At 39.4% G+C, this 19,797-nt stretch overlaps 1 protein-coding gene across 19 annotated transcripts in view; it reads left to right on the top strand.

Annotated features, from left to right (window-relative positions):
* The window catches only part of LOC117431964 (serine/threonine-protein kinase BRSK2-like), a 213,987-nt gene that overhangs the window by 112,798 nt on the left and 81,392 nt on the right, over nt 1–19,797 (top strand). The window lies entirely within an intron of this gene.

Genomic DNA, 19,797 nt, shown 5'->3' with positions numbered 1-19,797 from the left:
GCTGAAGCTCGGGAGAGCAGCAGTATTGTATTTGCAGCAATTTTCAGTGTTTGGTCTATCGGAGGGAATGACTGTAAAACGACAATGTCACATAATTGGGTTTCTGACTTTTTTGAGAAATTAGAATGTAGAGGGTTGATATGTTCCCAGCATAAGATTATGTATCTTGAAACAGGTGTACTATTGTAACTGCAAAGTATTAGTAAATAAGGGATTATTAGAATTAAAAAGCGCTACATGCCATAACATAACCAAAAACAAAACGTTGTCAAATTGACTTGTATCAGTGCAACTTCTGGGTTTCTAAACTGTATTGCGTTAGTAACAAAAACACCAGTACAGGTATTTGTTATTACTGGATGATTTCATTGAGATTTAAGCATTGTGAAAATGGTTCCTCTAAAAACCTTCTGGCTCTGTTGGTACCCCCAGTGAAACTATCCTGTGTGTTCTTCACTTCCCAATGAGCTGCAGTGAAGAATGGCACACTAGTTGTGAAAGGGGCTGGCAGGCAGTGCGGTCTAATGGTTAAACCATAGGGCAGGCACAGATTTGTCATCCACGCTATAAAAACAATAGAGTCTGGGGTGTTTCTGTAGCCATGATGACAAATATGTGCTTGCCCTTAGCTTTCACCATGAGACCACACTGCCTGCACATTTTATCTGTGTAGATCAGAGGTCATGCAGTCTGGGAGAAACAATCGACATGCAAGGATTGGACAAAAAAAGGAATGCCCTGCCATGTACAGCACACACTGTGTAAATGTCCTAACGTTTTGTGGAAACATTGTGCGATAAATAAAAGATCCCTGATGCAAGTCCATTACACAAAATGTGGGGTGGGGATGGGGGAGCTTACCTGGGATGTGTTAAATTCTGCTGATGCAGTCAACCGAACAGCCTCACTGTCAGTCCATTCAAGAGTAGTGAAGTTCAAGGGTTTTAAAAGGGTAAAGAAAATGAAAGAACAAAAGAAAAAGGTTACACGTGGGACTGCAATAAGCTTGCAGACTTTCTTGCAACAAAACATCCCTTCCACAGCTCTGTGGACACAGCGCGTTGCTGCAGCCTCCAGTGCTGTCAGATCTGCACCTTTCAAGCTGGAATTTAAAAATAGAAAAGGAAACAGAGAGTTGCAAAGAGAAGAGTCAGGGATTGTTAGAGCTGCAGATTTAAGTACAGATCTTGGGTATCGTTTTGCTGCATTTCTCCATGGATTACCCTTTGTTCGTGGTCCAGTTTGTTTCTATCCACCCAAATGTAGATTTAGCTATATGGAAACTGCTTGTCCCTCACTCTGCTTACTACATGAAAAAATAGGTAATATGTGTCATTTTAAAGTTAGGAAACAAAACAGAAATAGGAGCGTTTTTGTTATACTGATAAATATTTTATAGGAAACATTTCCACAGCTGATGTTTTCAGCATTGGTTCTAAACATTGTTCTTAAAAATGTCTACGCTACCATTAAACCTTATAGGACATTTTATGTAGAATAGCCTGTGCACAAATGTCTGTCCCTTCTGATTTAATAATGCCCCTGAAATATGGAACGCCTCCTTCAATAATACAAGTAAAACACATGGCACCCTGAGTCTCCCTGGTTGTTGGGAGATGCATGCAATCTCCTCCTCTAGTCCCTCAGATGAGTGCTTACCTGTCATCCTCATGATGGCTGATCACTGTGAGGCATCGCCTGTCGCCCTGCTTGGCTGTTTGTCTTCCAAACGAGCCCTCTGCACCTGCGGCTCCAGTCAACGCTGCAGATTTACTGTGTCCGAGAGGGAGAGGGAGAGAGAGAAAGAAAGAAAGAGTTATCTCTGATTCCCCCCCCACCATTTGAAAATGACTTGGTGTTCAGAACAATGCCAGACAAGTGCGTACAATCCATAGAACCCTTTTAAAGGTGAAGTACCACATTTTAATCATTAGAGTAGAACTTAAAATGTCCTAACCCCACTGACAACAGGGCTCCTGGCTGCTGTCAAAGAGCTGAAGATCAGACATGGGTCATTTCACAAGTTAAACACTGGCTTGTTTTTGGTTTGTCTTCATTTGTTTTTGCATTTTTTGACTTGCTTCTACCAAAAACTTCTTAATGTCTAGCATTCACCTCCAAATCAAGAGCCATGCATTGGACAGCAGCCCTGGCATAACCTATTCCACTCCACTGCATGTGCAAGCCAGGTTCTGTGCAGAGTATGCTCTGCACGTACTGTACACAACACAATGGGAGCTATTAAAAGCTACATAGCTAAAACGGTTATGGATTTCTTTTAACCCTTCTATTCCCTTTGTATGATGTTTGCCATCATTCTGAGTGGTTCTGAATGTGCCAATACTGGAATTAATTGCCTTTTGTTTGTTTTTTTGTTTTTTTTATCTCTTGAATTATGATGACATTGTGACCTTTCATCTTTGTTACATACAATATGGTCTTATTTAGCAGAAAAAAGTGGCAAACACAATTTTTTTTCTAAAGCATACAGAGCCAATGTCATATCCAAGAATAATTTAAATTTTTTGGCCTCAATATTCACTTTGATATCATTATTCTTGTGAAATATTTTGTCTAATCCAATTATGTTTTTTTATTTGTTTTAATTAAGACATTGCTGTAGCGACTGTTTAGTATTTGATTGTGCCTGGTAAATGACTCCTTTTGAAGAAGAATATTTTAGAAGTACAGCAGAACCCAGAGTTACGAACACCAAACTTATGAACTGACCGGTCTACCGAACCCCCACTTTCAACCGGAAGTATGCAATCACTCAGTCAGGCATGCAATACAACCAGATAGGCGCTCCTACACAAGCAGCGTGCTGATCATGGAGAAGTCAAAATTACTGTACCAACAAATGTATTCAGAAAGGTGAGGCAGATTTCAAAGCAAGTATGGGGAATTTTACGGGAATATTTTACTTTTAAACAAAGCACAAGTCAAAAGAGGTTGAATGACAAGCTGCACAAATGCATTTTGTTTAAAAACAAGCACATCATTGACCCAGGTTTTCCTGGACGTTGAAATCTGTGTTTTTGCTGCAGTTACGATTTCAATGGTACTGTTTTAAAGACTTTAGAACCATAACAATATGAGTATTGCATTATTGTGCTGTATCCTTGTAGTATTCTTCAGATTGAGGGTGTAGATAGCAGGCAGGTGTACACATTTATTAAAACCATTGAAAACTCATTTTCAGAGTTACAGACATTTCAGACTTACGAGCAACCTCCATTTCCAAGGGGTTTGTAACTCTGAGGCTGTGCTGTATTTTAATATTTCATCTTGTTCACACATCTCCCGTTTCAACTTCGAAAGGGTCTGGGAAAGAAATTAAAAAATAATAATAATAAACTGCCTTGTGAACTCTGTTATCTGTTCTGCAGGTGCAAACTGTAGTTATTGTGTGGGGATCCTGTTTGTTTTGCTGTAGTAGTTTTTAAAGGAGCTAGGTTCAAAGGTAATGGAAGCACCCCTCCATGTAACAGCTGGGATATCTTTTTTGCAGTAGGTTTCTGCTCTTGTGCAGTTTTACAGCAGAGAGGACTGAAGCACTGGGAGATTTTCTTTAATGACGCACTAGACAAGTCTGCATTGTTTACCTCCATAGCAATGTGTGTATGTGTCACTGAGACAGCACTTGGTTCAATCTGATGAAACCTTTTCAGTGCCTTTGACGAGAGGTCTTGACTTTTTCTGTCTCTCCAAACGTCCTTCATAAATACAAGATCAGGCATCATAGGCCTAATTGCTAATATTGGTCCGCTCTCTATTTTTGCAGGACACTGTATTGAGCAACATAAAGGTTGTAGCAGTGTTTCAACAAATAAAAAAGCATGGTCTCTTTAGAAAACACGCTGCCTCTATATGGCCATTGGGAAATTGTGGCTCCACTGAGGATTACAAACATTCAAGTTGAATGGCAGTCAAAAGATTTATGCCTGTTAGTTACCCCTGTTTAAAACAATTGATTACATTTTAATGGAAATTAGTTGAGAATGCTGCTGTATATGTGGGACTCTCCAAAATATATACTTTTTTCTCTTAACTTACTTGGCGACACACACTAAGAAGAGATTAAATACTGTATTCCTTCGAATTTAAGACACATTAACAAAGATGCATTTACTCATATACGAAAACGATGTATGGAGTATGTTTTTAATTCTTATTTCTTTCATACAGAATTTAAACCAAATTCAAGTGTCACTGAAAATAACCGAGCACGTTAGAGAGGGATGTTTCCATGGCAACAGGCGCCATGTTGATTGATTAAAAGACAGAGGTCACAGAAAATTAGCCTTGCCCCTCTGAGCACGATTGAGTCTCAATTAAACCGATTTTATTTTCATGGCGTACTCTAAAAATCAATAGAGATCAGTGGAAAACCGATTGAGACTCTATAAAGATCAATTGATTATTGCTGTAGCAGGGCTAAAGTAAATCACATACTACTCGATTTGATTCTGAAGGGGTTATGTGTAAGTGTAGGTGTGTTTTGGATAGAATAAGAATTTGCTGTCTAAGATAATTTAACCAAGAATTGTCTGGTCTTGGAGAATTAGCTGCTCCGTCATCCCCTCACAAAAGGATGCTTGAAGAAATGTGGGGAATATCAAATCCCTGCTCACTGGATGAAGAGATAGTACTTCAGCCCCTATTTCTGCCACTCCTGCACCAAAATAAAGGCTCCTCAGCAGCAGACACTGGCTGCACAGTAGAAGAGAAATAGAGAATGCTAGCAATTAGTCTGGAGTGAATTCAGGACTTCTTCAATAGGACTCACCTTGAACCATCAGGAAGATAAGGCCATTGTTTTGCTCTTAAGAATGAACCCTGACCCCTGACCATTAGACTTAGAGACAAGGTCACCCCAAATGGGACCATTAAATTAGATTTATGTTGTCATTCAGGGGTCCACCAACACTCTGAATGGCAAGGAAATCAATTCATCAACCTTTTCAGGAGATTGCATGTGGGCGTGAGGCAAGGCGTTTCGGGGTAGAAGGTATTTTGAAGCTAGATACAGCTTCGTCCTTGAGAGCAGACAGAGCAGGAGTTGTATTTGATTTGCACAGTGGATTCAAAGCAGGAGGTTCATGAGCATAGCCCTTTTAACATTGTCTTCTCGTGTATTGGCAAAAATCACTTAACAAAACCGGCAGTGTCTTGTTCATTTTAACCATCTACACGCCCCACTTGGTGCAAGACAGTAATGTAATGATGGCTTTGTCCACAAGCCTAGGGGGGCATTCCATGAAAAAGGTGTGTTTTTATTTGTTTTTTTTTTTTAATTTTTTTTTTTTTAAAACATTTGCAAAGTTATCAGAGTACTAGGATAGCTTTTTGATTATCATACTTCCGTATATACGGAAAAATCTTGTCATTAGTCCGATATTGAATGTACCATTTTCATTTCCAATTTATTTCCTAATGCATTGCACACATCAGCATCAATAGAGATTAGTTTAAACTCTGGATGGTTGTGTATTTGTAGTAAATGCTGTCCTGTCCAGACTACCAGTAGCCTATTAAAAATGATTAGCTTTCTTAGAGCATGCCAGCTGTTCTCCATTCATCAGGGTCGGATCAACACCTATACACAGTCATTTGAAAAAGCTGTTCTGTGTTTTAAGTGTTAGGAAGGTGGTTTGGTGTGTATGCTTGTGATTAGTCCTGGGTGTGACTAAGGAGGTAGGTTGATGAAGTAGCAAGAGGAATCAATGAAGGACTTACTGTAATTGAGTGGTCTCAGAGTGTGACATGCCATGCACCACTTGGAATATAAAGAACAAGAGTTTATTTGGGTTCAAAGGCACCTTTTTAAAGATGTAATCAAGACTTTAAAAAATGTTTCTATACTTTGCATTAGAGCAACACGATTCTCAAGAAGCCTTTTACCTTTTTCCTGTTTATCTGTGTACACTTTGACTCCGGTAAATGTAACTTATCCTGCCACAACACTACAGTACATGTAGGTTTGAAGGAAGCGCTCAGTTTCCTCTCCCCATTCGTTTTCAAATATCTGTATATTACAGTATAAAAAGCAAACCAAGAACAGAAAAATATTTAGCACAAAAAGGAGACCAGTGATAATGCTACTAGTGCGCATAGGAGTTAAGAAAAACCTTAGTTATCATTCTTAAATAAGGAGACAGTTGCAATTAGGCGCTATACAATGGCCTATATTAAAATTACAAAGGACAGAGCACTTTCCATGACATGTTAATTATATGGTGCCAAGAAATAACATTTATCTAGACATGTACATCACTTATCTAGGTCAGTTAATTGCGTATGCATTTAAAACTGCCAGATTTTTCACTGCTTGGTGGACATGAGCTGGAAAGATAATTACTGGTATATTTTTAAGCAAGATCAGACTTGCATTATCGATGTCTTGAATTTTAAGTCTGGGTCTAAAAAGAGTTGTCACTGAAGCGTTCTTGTTTCAATACAGCACAGACTGTATAACACAGCCAAACGTAGTTGTCAGCCAGAGAAATTCTCACCTCTGGCATAATGGCAACAAGGTTTAGTTGTCAAAATGATCCGTCTGTCTTTGATCACTGTGGGTGCAGGTGTCAGACAGCTGAACCCGGAAATGTGTGCTCACTGGTCAGGATCAAGGGGTAACAGGAGTGTATGACTTGGAAACCTCTTTACAGGTTGTCCTCTTGATTTTGGGGTAAATAAATAAAATGTTTACCCACCTTTTTAATAATCCTTTATTCATTTTTTTCTTAACGGACATACAGTATAGAGGAGGCATCCACTCCTAAGTAACATAGTGTTTGAATTAAATCCCTCAACTGGGGAATACAAAACATTTTAAGCCACTTATCAGTGTTTAAGAACTAATGTCCAATGCAACGGTCATTACCTGCTTGATAATTGACCATAAGCGACAGTTACACAACGATAGACAACCCTATTATCTACAGCTAATGACTGTTGAGGATATCAATGCTATTATACATCAAATAAATGTTTCTTTTCTGTGTATGAGGACTTTTTAAAAGTGTGTTTTTAGGGTGTATTTTGGCCCAGATCTTTTGGAATGCATTTGTGTTGTAAGATTCTAAATTCCTTTTGGCTTTTATCAGGCATCTTAACTCTGTCACAAAATGCAAAACACTGCAACTGTACTGTGCAGATATTTCCCATAATGAAAAGGCCTTGTATATCAGGCCAACTTTGGCCTAATATGTTTTGTGTTGTCTAACTGTAAACAAAAATAGATAGATTTATAGAGTTAAATGTAAGCACAGGTAAAAGCAGACCGTTTATTGAGGGACACACGCTGTTAACTGTGGACACCTGGAGTGGATTATTTAGGGAGGAATACAGCTCTGTGACCCTCAGGAAAGTACCACTGATATTCATGTAAATGCACATTTCTGTTAGGTCAGTCCGTAACCTACTTTTTTTTCTCTTGTGCTGGCTGCGTTCTCCTCTGTCGGGATTGCCAACAAACTACCCCACAGGGCGTCACTCCTCCAGAAATAATTTCAAACTGTTTTGAAGTGCTCTTACAACTATCTGTAACATATGGCTTAGTCTTGGATGGTCGGCCTAGGCTCTTTTTATGTGGTCGAGTCTCACACTGATTTAATTCAAGCCAGATATCAGATTTCAAAATCAAATGGGGCTGGCTTGTAGGTACACTAGGTAGCTAATACCTCATTTCCATGCACCACTCAACCCAGCTGCCCATGATACTGCATTTCCATGTTCATTTAGCCAACCCGTATTGGCTGCCAATCCAAGCTTCCCCAGATTTATTTTCTGACCTGGGTCAAAGCGGGATGGATGGAAGTACGTCACAACACTGACTAATTAAGTGTGTGTGTGGGGTACACATTTAATTTAATCCACATCCAGGGTGAGCAGGTTTCTCCATGCTTTTAATATTCTCGGATCATTTTGTTTGTAGCAAAAAGCTCCAATGAACTGTTAGGATTATCGGAAGCCAAGCAGTGGCGTCCATCCTTTCGGTTTTGTAAACAAACAAATTAACGTGAACCGTCAACATCCGTCTTATCACTCAACTCAGGTAGACTGTCGATGAGGGTTCAGGAGGAATGCAGGAGAACCCGGATCAGCTCGGATTGGCTGTCAGTCTGTGCTCATGGAAACGAGGTATAATTATCTTGGACACTGTGACATTGGGTAATCAAGGAGCACATGCCACCAGAAATGTTCTCTCCACAGATACGGCAAGATAGAAGTGTGCATAAAAAATAAGTGAATACAGTGAATGGACTTTCAAATGATCAGTGCAGTTTTTATGTCTACAACATATATATTTAGAGATGCCTTTTGAATTCATTTTGTGCATCCTGTACAAGAGACTTAAATATGCTGGCAAATGTTACAGCGTTCAGGCCTCCTTGTTTTGTGAGCCTCCTTAGCATTGTGGAAGGGGGCTGGGTAGATCTTTTGCCCCCCTCGCTCGTTGACTTGCTCCCAGGATTTTGCTCATTTATTTCAGTAGAAACCCTTCAACGTGTTTAAGCATTTCCTTTTACACATGCAGCAAATCCATTGCCTAAGGCGAGTTTCAACCAATTTTAATACGATTGCCTTCTCGAGGCCCAGCGAATTAAAAAAAGAACAAATAGTTTTTACAGTGTGAAAAAGTACAAAATTAATAATTCAGCCAGCTGATCATAATTATTTAACCTTTCAAACTGCAAGACACAGGTTTTTTAGATTAAAATTGCATTTTTTAAGTGATGTTTCAGATTGGTGAAGGAGAACAGAGAAGGCCATGATACAGCAGAATAAGGTTAAGCAAGGAGCTGTCTCAGTGTACTCACTGTGTCCTAATTAACCACACAGCATTCCCATATAGAATGCATCTCTGCAGGCTGAAGCCCCAAATGTTACAGTCTGTCTGGAGAGCAGCTAAAGTTTGGCAACATCACTGAAAGGACAGCGGGACTACTAATTTCACTAGCCTCTCATTCCTTTCACCTACTGGGTTCAGATCCGGCTCATGTCTCAAGTGAAATTAATTTGGTGACCTCAGCTTAGCCCCGAGTAGATGACACATCACAGATGATTTAACTTGGCACTGCTGGAGTAAGCTAAAGTCGTGCTTGTCCACCACCCCCTCCAGCCTCCACCAGTGCATTGCCCAATTTCTGCAGCTGTACAGATGGGGGAGAAAATTAACTTTCTATTTAACTGAAGCTGGCAGCTATCTCCTACCTTTTTGATTTGTCAAATCTGGCTCTAGATAATAACATGACCTCCGGCGAGATGCTTGGGTGACAATTCCCTTGTCCTTGGTGCCTCGTCTTGCATTCCAAAGTTACCTTGTGGCGCTCTTGTTCTGCCTGCTGCTGACTGGCGGGGGGGTGGCACACTTGTGAGTTGGGTGCATGGCACATGCCCAGCCTGTTCAGTAAACAGGAAACAGAACCGCTTGATTAGAACTGAGGGCTCTTAATTTCTAATTCCAATTAGTGAGGCTTCTAGCCTCACCCTCCCTTCTGCTTTATATCCCAGTCCAGTGTCAAACAACAAGAAGCAAAAACGTGAAATAAATGTGAACGGTTTCTCTTTTTTTCGGTCATCATTTTACAATTTTATTACAATTTTATCCCCATTTTTCTACCCAATTTGATATGCCAAGGAACCCTAACCACTACTCCACACAATTGCACAAATGTATACTGCCAACTCAAAATAACTTCTTTGTGCTAAAATCCTTAGTCATTCTTGTGTGAGAAGTGAGAATAACCTTTTGGTGTTGCATTTGGGGGATACGCTGAGTCTAATGTGAGATATTTAATCTAAATGGCTGATTATAATGTCAATGGCTTGACAATTTAAAATGCGGCTATAAACTGGCCTGAAATCCTCAGTTGCCATAGTAACTAGATTTAGTATCCCCTCCAAAGAAACTACATTGGGAAATGGAAAACCTCTGTGGTACTAGTGGACCCATATACCTACAATTTTACATACAAAATGTACAAAAATACCTTTCTTGTATAGCCAAGCTTCTGACTTTATCTGAAACATATATACAGTACATTTTTCAATGACCGGCTAAGAATGTAAACGTAAAGACATATTCTATGATTCTATGTAAACAGAAATATATGAAGAGAACTCTAGGAAACGATACCCTACTAACTCTTAAGAAGGAAGATCGATGGCAAGCAGGATGGTTTCTCCATTCCCAGTTGCAGCCTTGGGGCTGGTGTAGTACACAGTTAGCGCCTCCAGTACTCTCCCTCCCTCTCTTTCTTTCTCCCTCAGCACATCTGCTCAATCAGCCAGCTCCCCACGCTTCTGAAAGGTTACGCTCGGCTCGTGTTGCGTTAATTGGCTACGAAATGCCATCAGCCCCTAGGGACCTGGCACGGGCCTCCTTATTAAGTGTTGATGCCACCAGCAGCAACCTTGCGTTTGTTTGCTTTCTGATCTGGTACATGGCTGCCTTTGATCAGGGGTTCTCTCTGCTGCTGGCTGCTGGCTGTTTTTGAAGGTGTGAACCTGGGGCAATGACGCGCCGGTCTTCATCTGCGTATGTGTTGGTTTCTGATGTACTGTAGGGTATCCCTTCCAGGGTACTTGGGAACTCGCATTGATTGGATGCCAGCACCAGAATATTGCAGGCTCAGATCCTTTCCTCAAGCTGACCTCAGTCAGCTGTTGGCCATGATGTCACACGCTTGGTTATTTGAGGTGCGAACACTTGGAAGATCACGGCAACGTTCTCAATGCATAATAAATCATGGCACTTGTTTGTTTTTTTTAAATCTGACAGGAGTGTCAAATTTGTTTATATTTGACAGAGCGGTTAATGGTTAGAGTCAGATACGCTAATTTTAACATTAACACCACCCCAACAAAATAGCCAGAAAGCTTATATATAACAATATAGGTGTAACTATATACAGTACCTGTATATAGGTACTGAGTGGACTGCACAAAGTGTGTTTTCAGTAAACCAGACATACCCTCTGCATGTTCTAGTTGAAATTCACATTCAGGGTTTGGGCTATTGGAAGTATTATTCAAATGCAACAATCCTCTGCAGCCATCTTCTTGTCTTAGCAGTCAAAGCAAGTAGCGTAGTTTCATGCTATAAACATTATAGTCTGTACAGACGAAATATAAGGACTTAGAGCAGTGGTTTTCAACCTTTTCATCTCAAGTACCAGTGTTTCCAACAGGGACTACCAGGTGTACCAGTAACTATGCGTAGTCTTAATTGGCTGTTTTAAAACCAAGACCTATCCCATTGCAACCAGGTTTGTTATGTCTGTCTGTACTCCCTTTTTTTTGCATCTGCTGAATGGTTAATCTGTGCAGCTGGTGACTGCAGTGAACTCAGCATGTTTTAAATATTTTAAGCATTTTGCAAGTGTTGTGTATGGAATAGGTGACCGCACTTTTAATTGTGTACAGTTGTGATATGGGAAATAGCATGCTGCAGCTCCCATGCTCAGTGTCAGTGGAGTCCTGATCTGACAGCAACTCTTATGATTACATGTTCCTGTTTATTTTTCAATAAAAATATATAAATAAATAGTCGCAGGTTTCAGCTCGTTTGCCTCATGATTCCATAATAGTCCCTAATCAAGTGGTCACAGCCCTTATGCTGACTATATAATGTAATTATTGAAGGGAATTCTGGATCACTTTACTAAACCCCCACCTCCCGTGGTGTTTTATAGTACATATTATTAACATGCAATTCCAGAACTCTACAGTAATTTAACCTTATAAATTGCATTCCCTGCAATAAAAGCATCTATTTACATTCTGCTTCATGCGTTTAATTGCAAATAGCTGCATGCCAGCCCCACATTAATAGGCCCTGTTAAATATAGTCCTTTGGGCAAATAACTAAAGGGACGTTAATAAAGAAAAGAACAAAAAAGGAATCCTGTTTTCACTGGTTAGGACTTTTCCATTTGCTCTCGTCAGGGTGCTATTGTTCCCTATTTTTTATTTCATCGAATGTCATTTTTGAATACATGTTGTTAAAATGTAGATATATGGCACCCACACACATCCAAATTGAGGGGGATTTTTATGCTGTCTTATAAATGAAAAGGATTCACAGAGTGTTTTAATAATGGTAGCTGGGATTTTTACATGGAGCTGGTTGGAAGGAAATTAGTATAGAATATTTTAGAAAAGAATTGCTGATCGCACAGTTTGAGCTGCAGTGACTCAAAAGTATGTACTGTATTTGTGTGGATCGGCACTCCCCAGGGATGCTATATACTAGATATGGCAGTCTGGCTGTAGGAGTGCTATTTAATGTCAATTGTGGCATTCTGTAGTACTTTGAATGTAAACATCAATCTCTCTTTCCTACTTTCATCTGAAGAAGAGACATTTGAGGTCTTGAAAGCTTGTGATTAATTATTGTTTAGTTAACGATCATGAAGTACTCAAGGAAATTATGGTTGACCACCATTTTCACCACATCAGCAACATTCAATTCTAGTCCTTTTGAAAAGCTCTGATTTTCACATCCTGAGGGCTTCATTGCTGTACAGATATAGCACAGTCCATTTGTTGTCAGCAAGTCTACTTCAGGCACCACTTTCGTAATAAAAAGTGCTCTCCGTCTAAAAATAACTTGGGGGGGGAAAAAAATCTAATGAAATGATAACTGGAAAAAACAAAAAACGTTTGTGTACCTCGAACAGGTAGCTTGATTAAGCAATAAGGCACTAGAAGGCATGGGTTATGCTGGATATTGTCACTTCTTGCTGCGGCATTAGGCACATGGTCATTGTCCCCAGTAGTTCCTAATCATGACATTGTGCTGAATATTGTAACGGTTTGGAATGCTGATTGACCAATCAGCGTGCAGCATTTTAACATTTTGTTTTATTAATCCGATTGTACATATAATCAAGGTGCAGTAATAGTGGATTTACAAGCAAGTGTCCCAAACTGGCTCCAAGTTGGTGGGTGTACTTGACACTTAAAAATACACACATTTCATTTTTTTTATTGAAGCAATATCAAATGATTGATGAGCATGACCATGCCCATATACTGTACAAATAATCCCTGGCATTCGGTGGGCTAATCTCCCTTACAGTGAGATCGATTGGTGAGCCACCGAATGTCAGTCTGTTGAATAACATTGGAGGAGTTGATGGGGCAGTATAGTCCTGTATAGGACTCCCTGGGGTAAGGTTAGAGTACAGGATATTACAACACTGGACATTACAGCACGTCCTGGAAGGGACAGCATTGCTGCCTGCTGTCCTCATCATTAACCAGATCACTGAAGCAGGGCCCCAGCTCATTGACTTCCCAGATCTCTGTCTGCGAGATTTAATTAGTACCTGTAAGCCACTGGCAAATATAACATGGCCATATTCTCACTTGAACTCCTTCATGCAAAGACACCAAAATAAAGTAAAAAAGAGTAAAACTGCCTAAGATTTAAACAAGTAACTAAAGCTCAGATTTGTTACCGGAACTTGGCCCACTCAAACACACTGTAGGAAATTGTAAAATACTATAGCATCAGCTTGGCTGCAGTTAGAGGCAGTGCAATGATTATATATTTGAGTAGTTTCATGCTAGCAGGGAAGATGAATCAGTAGCAATCCTTAATCGGAGTCAGCAGAAACAGGTGTATATAGGTGTATATATTTGTAGCACAGGGGGACGCAACAGTATAAATGTCATGTAAGTTACTGTGGGCCCCCCCCCCCCCCCCCCGTAACAATTTTAGGCTCACAAAAAAAGCTGGAGAGGTTTTCCGTTGTATGTAATAAGATCCATATTTTCCACTGCTGTGAGGCCTAGGAGAAATGCACCTAATAAAGTGATTTTCACCTATGCACCCCCCCCCCCCCCCTCCCTCCCCCAAGCACTACCAGTAGATAAAACCAAGGCTCACTGCACCTCGAGGTTGGAGCCGGGCCAAAGATTAAAAATACATTTTCAGTCGCCAAGATGTGGGTGACAGAAACCTTTTGAAGATTTGAGCCCTTTGATGGTAATTTTAAAACCACCTCCTTTTCTTTCTTCCCTTTTTTGCTTTCCGCTTGGTTATTGAATCCATGGCACGGCAGTTAGAAGACATTTGAAGTAGTAATCACATAGCGTTGAGATAGGGCACTTGCCCCTTTCGGGAAACTTCTGCCAACACTTGATAAAAGCTAATGCTCCTTCACATGCCTTCATTTGATCACTATCGCACTGTGCATTCTAGGGGCTGACACAGTTTTTATTTTACAAATGTGATGTATGAATAACATTAAGAAAAGCCAAGCTTTGTGAAACACATCACCCGTTGCCTAGCTCTTGATTAAGTCAATTTGTTTCTGTTGTCTAGTAGGGGTGTCATTTCATTATGCAGGTGCTCTGTTGGGTATGTTAGCTTCACACTCTCGCATATTTCCTTGGATAAAGTGCAATTAGAAGCTTACAATAAGAGAGTTATAAATGTGTGTGGTGTTGTCTTTCTTTTCTTTCCTATAGAGGGTGATTCTGAATTACAGGCTAGATTCTCAAAGCCACGGTATTTACTTAGTGCAATTTGTTTCTTAATGGGGAAAAACAACTATAAGAAACAACTTAATAATTCATTCAAGCTCCCGAATCTTGGTTGTTTATTTCTGGTTTGGTAACTTGCTGAAAAAAATATGCTAATGATGAACTGGAGGAAATAGCTTTGAGAATTTAGCCCTACATGTTCGAATCACTGATTTTAATATGTCCTGTTGCCTTTTTTTAAAGGCAATATTAACACAGGGCCTCCTTGCCCCTGGTGGTAGGGATGTAGTGTTTTATACTTTTTTTAGGTTTCACTTATTTTCTTTGACTATATCTTGAGAACTGTTCATCTAATTGAGATGAAACTTGGTACTGCCATTCCTTCTCACACATTGTTGAGGCTAGTGCATCCTTTTGCATGAATTCCAGCCTCTGCAAAGTTAATCCTGGAAATATATGTTCAGAAACAGTCACCCATATTTGAAGTTGGCATATAATGCATGATGTTATTCCACATACTGTGCACTTTCATGAAGGCCATGGCACATACATGTATTTGGCTTAACTAATCAAGGCTATATTTTCATGTAGTCTGTATCACACACTGACTGTTTTATATAATTACCAGTATTGCCATTCCTGGGTGCTACCTCCGGGATCAGTCTCCCAAATATCCCAATATTGTTCACGATTGATGCAAGTAGAGGTGCAATGCCATAATAATAGATCGTAGATCAAATTTTCATTCTTTATTATTTATTGTTTAAAAAGAACAAAGCAACGTTATGGCCAGATGGCCTTCATCAAGCATTTTTCATACTTCGCACACATTCACTCATAAAATCTCATTACAAAAAATAACAGCCGTTTGAAGGCAAAACAGAATATATTATACAAGATGAGAAATTCAAGAAGTCTGTTACAGGCTTTAGTACTGAGGATTTACACTATGCGTGATGGCTCTATTATGATAACAGCTGTGTGCAAGGGGTTGCTCTTCATTATTCTCTATTCTTGAGCAATAGGACCGGAAAAAGAGGACTCCCATCTGGAAAGGTCTGTCACATGCTGTATTTTAGAAGATGGATGTGCTTATGAAGTTAACTGTAATAAAGTTAATATTCTTTTTATTTCCCCGCTTTTCTTATTTTTCTGATACATAATACATACCGTTAAATGCAATCTTACATTAAATATGCCATGCAACACAAATATTGACTTGGTTATTTTGCATTCAGGGTTTGAATATTGTAGTGTGAAAACCGGTTAATCAGTATTTTGGTTGCATGCTCAAAATTCCACAGGTACATCAATAAACGATGCAGTCCAAAACAATGCACACTAGGTGGCCTAGACACCTACCACACAATACAGTAGATGCATTGAACAAAGAGCAGTGCAATGCCAGTGAACACTAATATCCATATAGCCATACACTGTAATGATGGTAAAATTCGAAGTATGCTCATCTCGGAGACTTAGAGCAGAGAGCTTTGTAATGAAGGTGTGCAGCACCTTCCAATCAAAGGAGCCTTTTCAGCACTGAGTCTAATAATGTGGGTGAAATATATATAGTAGAGCTGGGAGCACCATAATGAAGATGGCAATAGTGTAGAGGCCTTACATGAAAGGTAATGCCACCCTGTTATTGAAGGGCAGAATATATTGCCTTGTAGCCAGTGTATGAAAAGCACTAGCAGGCTTGGAGCAAGAATGAGCCACAGCCTGCTAGTGTGTTCATCAGAGCACCTGAGAGACGCACAGATCTGTTACTGCAGTGTCACAGCCAGTCTGGTGCGATGCTAGCGAACCTGTCTAAAGGTGATAATGATGAAGGTAGAGGACCCATTTCTCAAGGATTAGCCAGATTAACATGTGCGCTTTCCAGCTGATACAATTATTTACACTTCATAATTGTTCAGTTGCTTGCAGGGATTTCAAATGAATGGGCAGTGCTATTTTTTCGTGTATAATTACGTATGTGCTTGTACAGTGCTATATGATTTCAAACGAGAGGGTCTGATTTCTCAACAGCACTTGTACTGCTGGTAACTAACTAATAATCGTTAACATTTTGAAAGGTTTGCCCCTATAAATCTAATGGTGTAGATGCTGGTCTTCCAAATGAATTGCATACTATTTTACATTTGTATGCTTCATTTGTATTATTTAGTTTGTAGTTTAAACATTTTTCAAGTTTTAAAATTGATATTTTTTCCTAAATGTTTTACCACTGTCAAAAATGTGCATGTCAGAGGTCAGTTGTAGTGTTATACAATACGATGTGTTTGGTGTAAAGTTATTTATTCAGTATTTTTATATATATTTTGTATACAGGTATTCTCATCCACATTAATGTTGTGGTGTATAATTAGAGTTACCATATAACTCCTGTGCTTTCTGGAGCTTGTGTTTTCACCTCCGGCTCATTGGGGCTTTTTTAAGGATTATTGCCTTATTAAAGCTCAAGCCTGTTATGCCATTGAGCTCTCACATATCACACAGAATGGCTTTGCAGTTTTATTAAAAAGCCTTAGTTTTGCTGATTCTGCTTTCAACAGATCATTCCGCGACAGGGTTAATTTTCATCTAGTCTTGAGACGCAAAAGATAGGAAAACCCATACACCTCCTTGTCCCTGCGTACAGCTGGCTGTGTTTTATTACATGTTGTGGAGACCTAAGTGCCTGCTGATTTTGGCTTCACTCCCTGGTGAGTTTTTCACTATTAAAACTAAGTGGCCTTTCTCTTCCATGATTAAGTGGCTGTTCCATTGCACCTCTGTGTCACAAGAAAGAGCATCTACTGTGCAGCCTGTAGCGTTTCCATAACTTGTATTACAAGCAGAGAAAATATAGACAACTTGTTGTTTTCTGTTCTTTGTTGAATTGGACTTTTTTTTTTTAAATCTTCGCTCAGGGTTTGATTAATGAACATTCCACTTAATGAGGTAGAATGAAAAACTATTAACCAGGTTGAGTGTAGAGCCATTCAGTGGTAAGGGTTTTCTTGACGAGCTGTAAATTCTGTGCTTTGGCAAGAAAATGTTTGTTGACGTTGGATTTTCTTTAACCTCTGCTGTGTCCTGTGCTTTCTGTTTAAATGTATTAACTTAGAAGTCCCTCTCAACCAATCAAAACACACAATTTGCTTCTTCATATTCTTTGTTGTAATTGTGTCTTAGGGAAAACTGTCTGAAATCTTCAGAATACTAAGAGCCCTTGATTTAATTTCTTGAGTTTCTTTCAAATTCTAATGGTGTTAAATAGTAAAAGGCTTTGTTTTTCTTTTTTCTTTTTTTTATTTATTAAAATGTCTATATATTTACTTGGCCCAATATTGTTGATTTTCCAATGCTTTTGTACTGTGTCCTTGCCCATTATAGAGATAGTGACTACTTGAGAACCTAACAGTTGTGTGGGTGGAGTTCTAGGAGAACCTCGGTTTAAATCCCAGCTCCTGACTGACCAGTGATCCTGGGTTAAATGTAACCTCAACTAGCAAGTATCTGCATACATGTGTCATGCTACACAGATATCTTGCTAATAATACTCTTATTTTGTTTTTTAGCCTTACTGCTGTGCAGTGTCACTTGGTGTTTTAAGTTTTGTAATTGCATTTTCTTTTAAAATAGTTTTAACGTGGTACACAGTGCCACCTGATGGGCCAATGCTGGAATTGTGGCAACAACCAAAAAAAGTCCCTGCTGCACGTTCATTTAGAAGAAAGTCACTGATGACAAATGATGAGCACAGTACGATACACTATTTACACAGCCTTGATTTCTTAAAAGATGCCAGAGCTGCTGTATAACCAAATAATCAGACACTACAGAAATACTACAGATATCAAAGACTATGTGATGTAATTACATGGAAATAAAACTCCCATTGTATTGCAATCTGATCCATTATTTCCACAGTCTACTGTATTCTTAGGAAGTGCAAGTCTATCTACCTGGAATCCCTGCTCTTATGGGAGTTCAGTTTCAGTCCCTGAGAGAAGCAAGGGAGTCTTATATTCTACACTACTAAAAGATAAAGTAAACACTTTTTTTTTTTTGGTAGCAGTGCTAATGAATTTCCTTGTTGCGACACAGCGAGATCTCAGTGCCTTGATTAATGAAACTAATTACATTCGTGTTGGAACAAGGAGGGACATGCAGCTGAGCCCAGACTAGCGTCACGGGTGCACGCGCCGTTCTGTCATGTACAAATGGTGCAGAGGGGTTGGTGGGGAGGGAGGTTTCTGCTGGCCTGTTACATTTCTTGTGGTAATTTTGTCTGTGTTCTGTTTGGAACTGCATTCGTTATTTTTTTTCTTACTTTTTCATTCTCCTTTTGTCTCTTGGATATTTACATAGGTAATATTCATATTTTAAAATCTATTTAAAACATCTACCTTTGAGCTGGTTAAGATGAGCACTGAACACATTTACTTTCCATGCATTAGAAAGAATCCACATTGAGGTGGAGTACTTCTGTACTAATTCTTGTGGCTGATACAGAGAATGACATTCTGCTATCTAGACAGGCTTCAACAGATGAGGCATATTGTGTCACAACATTCCTAATCAGAACACTGGATAACTTTAGCAGATTGTTCAACTGCAACCTTGAGAACAATATACAGTAGCATTCAGATTCCAAACAGGGCTTGGTACAAGAAAAATGCTTGGGGTTAGGGATATCATTTTAAGTTCTGTGTTTCAGGGGAGAAATGTTTTATTGGTTGTGCTATTGCTGCTGGATTAGTCACCAAAATGACCACTTACGTAACCAGATCCTGTCAGTTGTGCTATGGTTGACCAATACGCGCACTTTTGAGTAAATGGATTGTCTCTCATGCAATTCACGACCGATTCATTTGTCCTGCAAATGCCATACTTATTCTTATTCTGTAACACTGAAAAGCTGCACTTTTTTGTCACGAAGGGTGAGCAAAACAGCAGAGTTACTTAGAGAGCTATTAGTATGAACTCTGCTGGCAGCATTTTTTATATAAAAAGTGCTGACTGTATTGGCCATTCTTGAGAACAGACTTCACATCACTGTAGGTTTCCACAACGCCCCTAATGGAAATATTTGCTGTGATGGAATGGTCACGTATCCCTCCAGAACAATTCATGCACTGGCTTGTAGACTTGTCAAGAGGTATCTGGCATATAAACCTCCTGGATAGGTTTATGGCAATTCGATACATTCACTCAAATGTAGGATTAAACAGTAGCTTTAAAATTGACTTCATCAGCATTGCAATCATCCAGAGCTAGGCATTGCTGGAATTTGTAATGGGT

The sequence above is a fragment of the Acipenser ruthenus genome, chromosome 27, assembly GCF_902713425.1.
Source record: "Acipenser ruthenus chromosome 27, fAciRut3.2 maternal haplotype, whole genome shotgun sequence".
NCBI lineage: Eukaryota > Metazoa > Chordata > Actinopteri > Acipenseriformes > Acipenseridae > Acipenser > Acipenser ruthenus.
The sequence above is the reverse complement of the archived record's forward strand: the minus strand, read 5'-3'. Positions and strand labels throughout refer to the sequence as shown.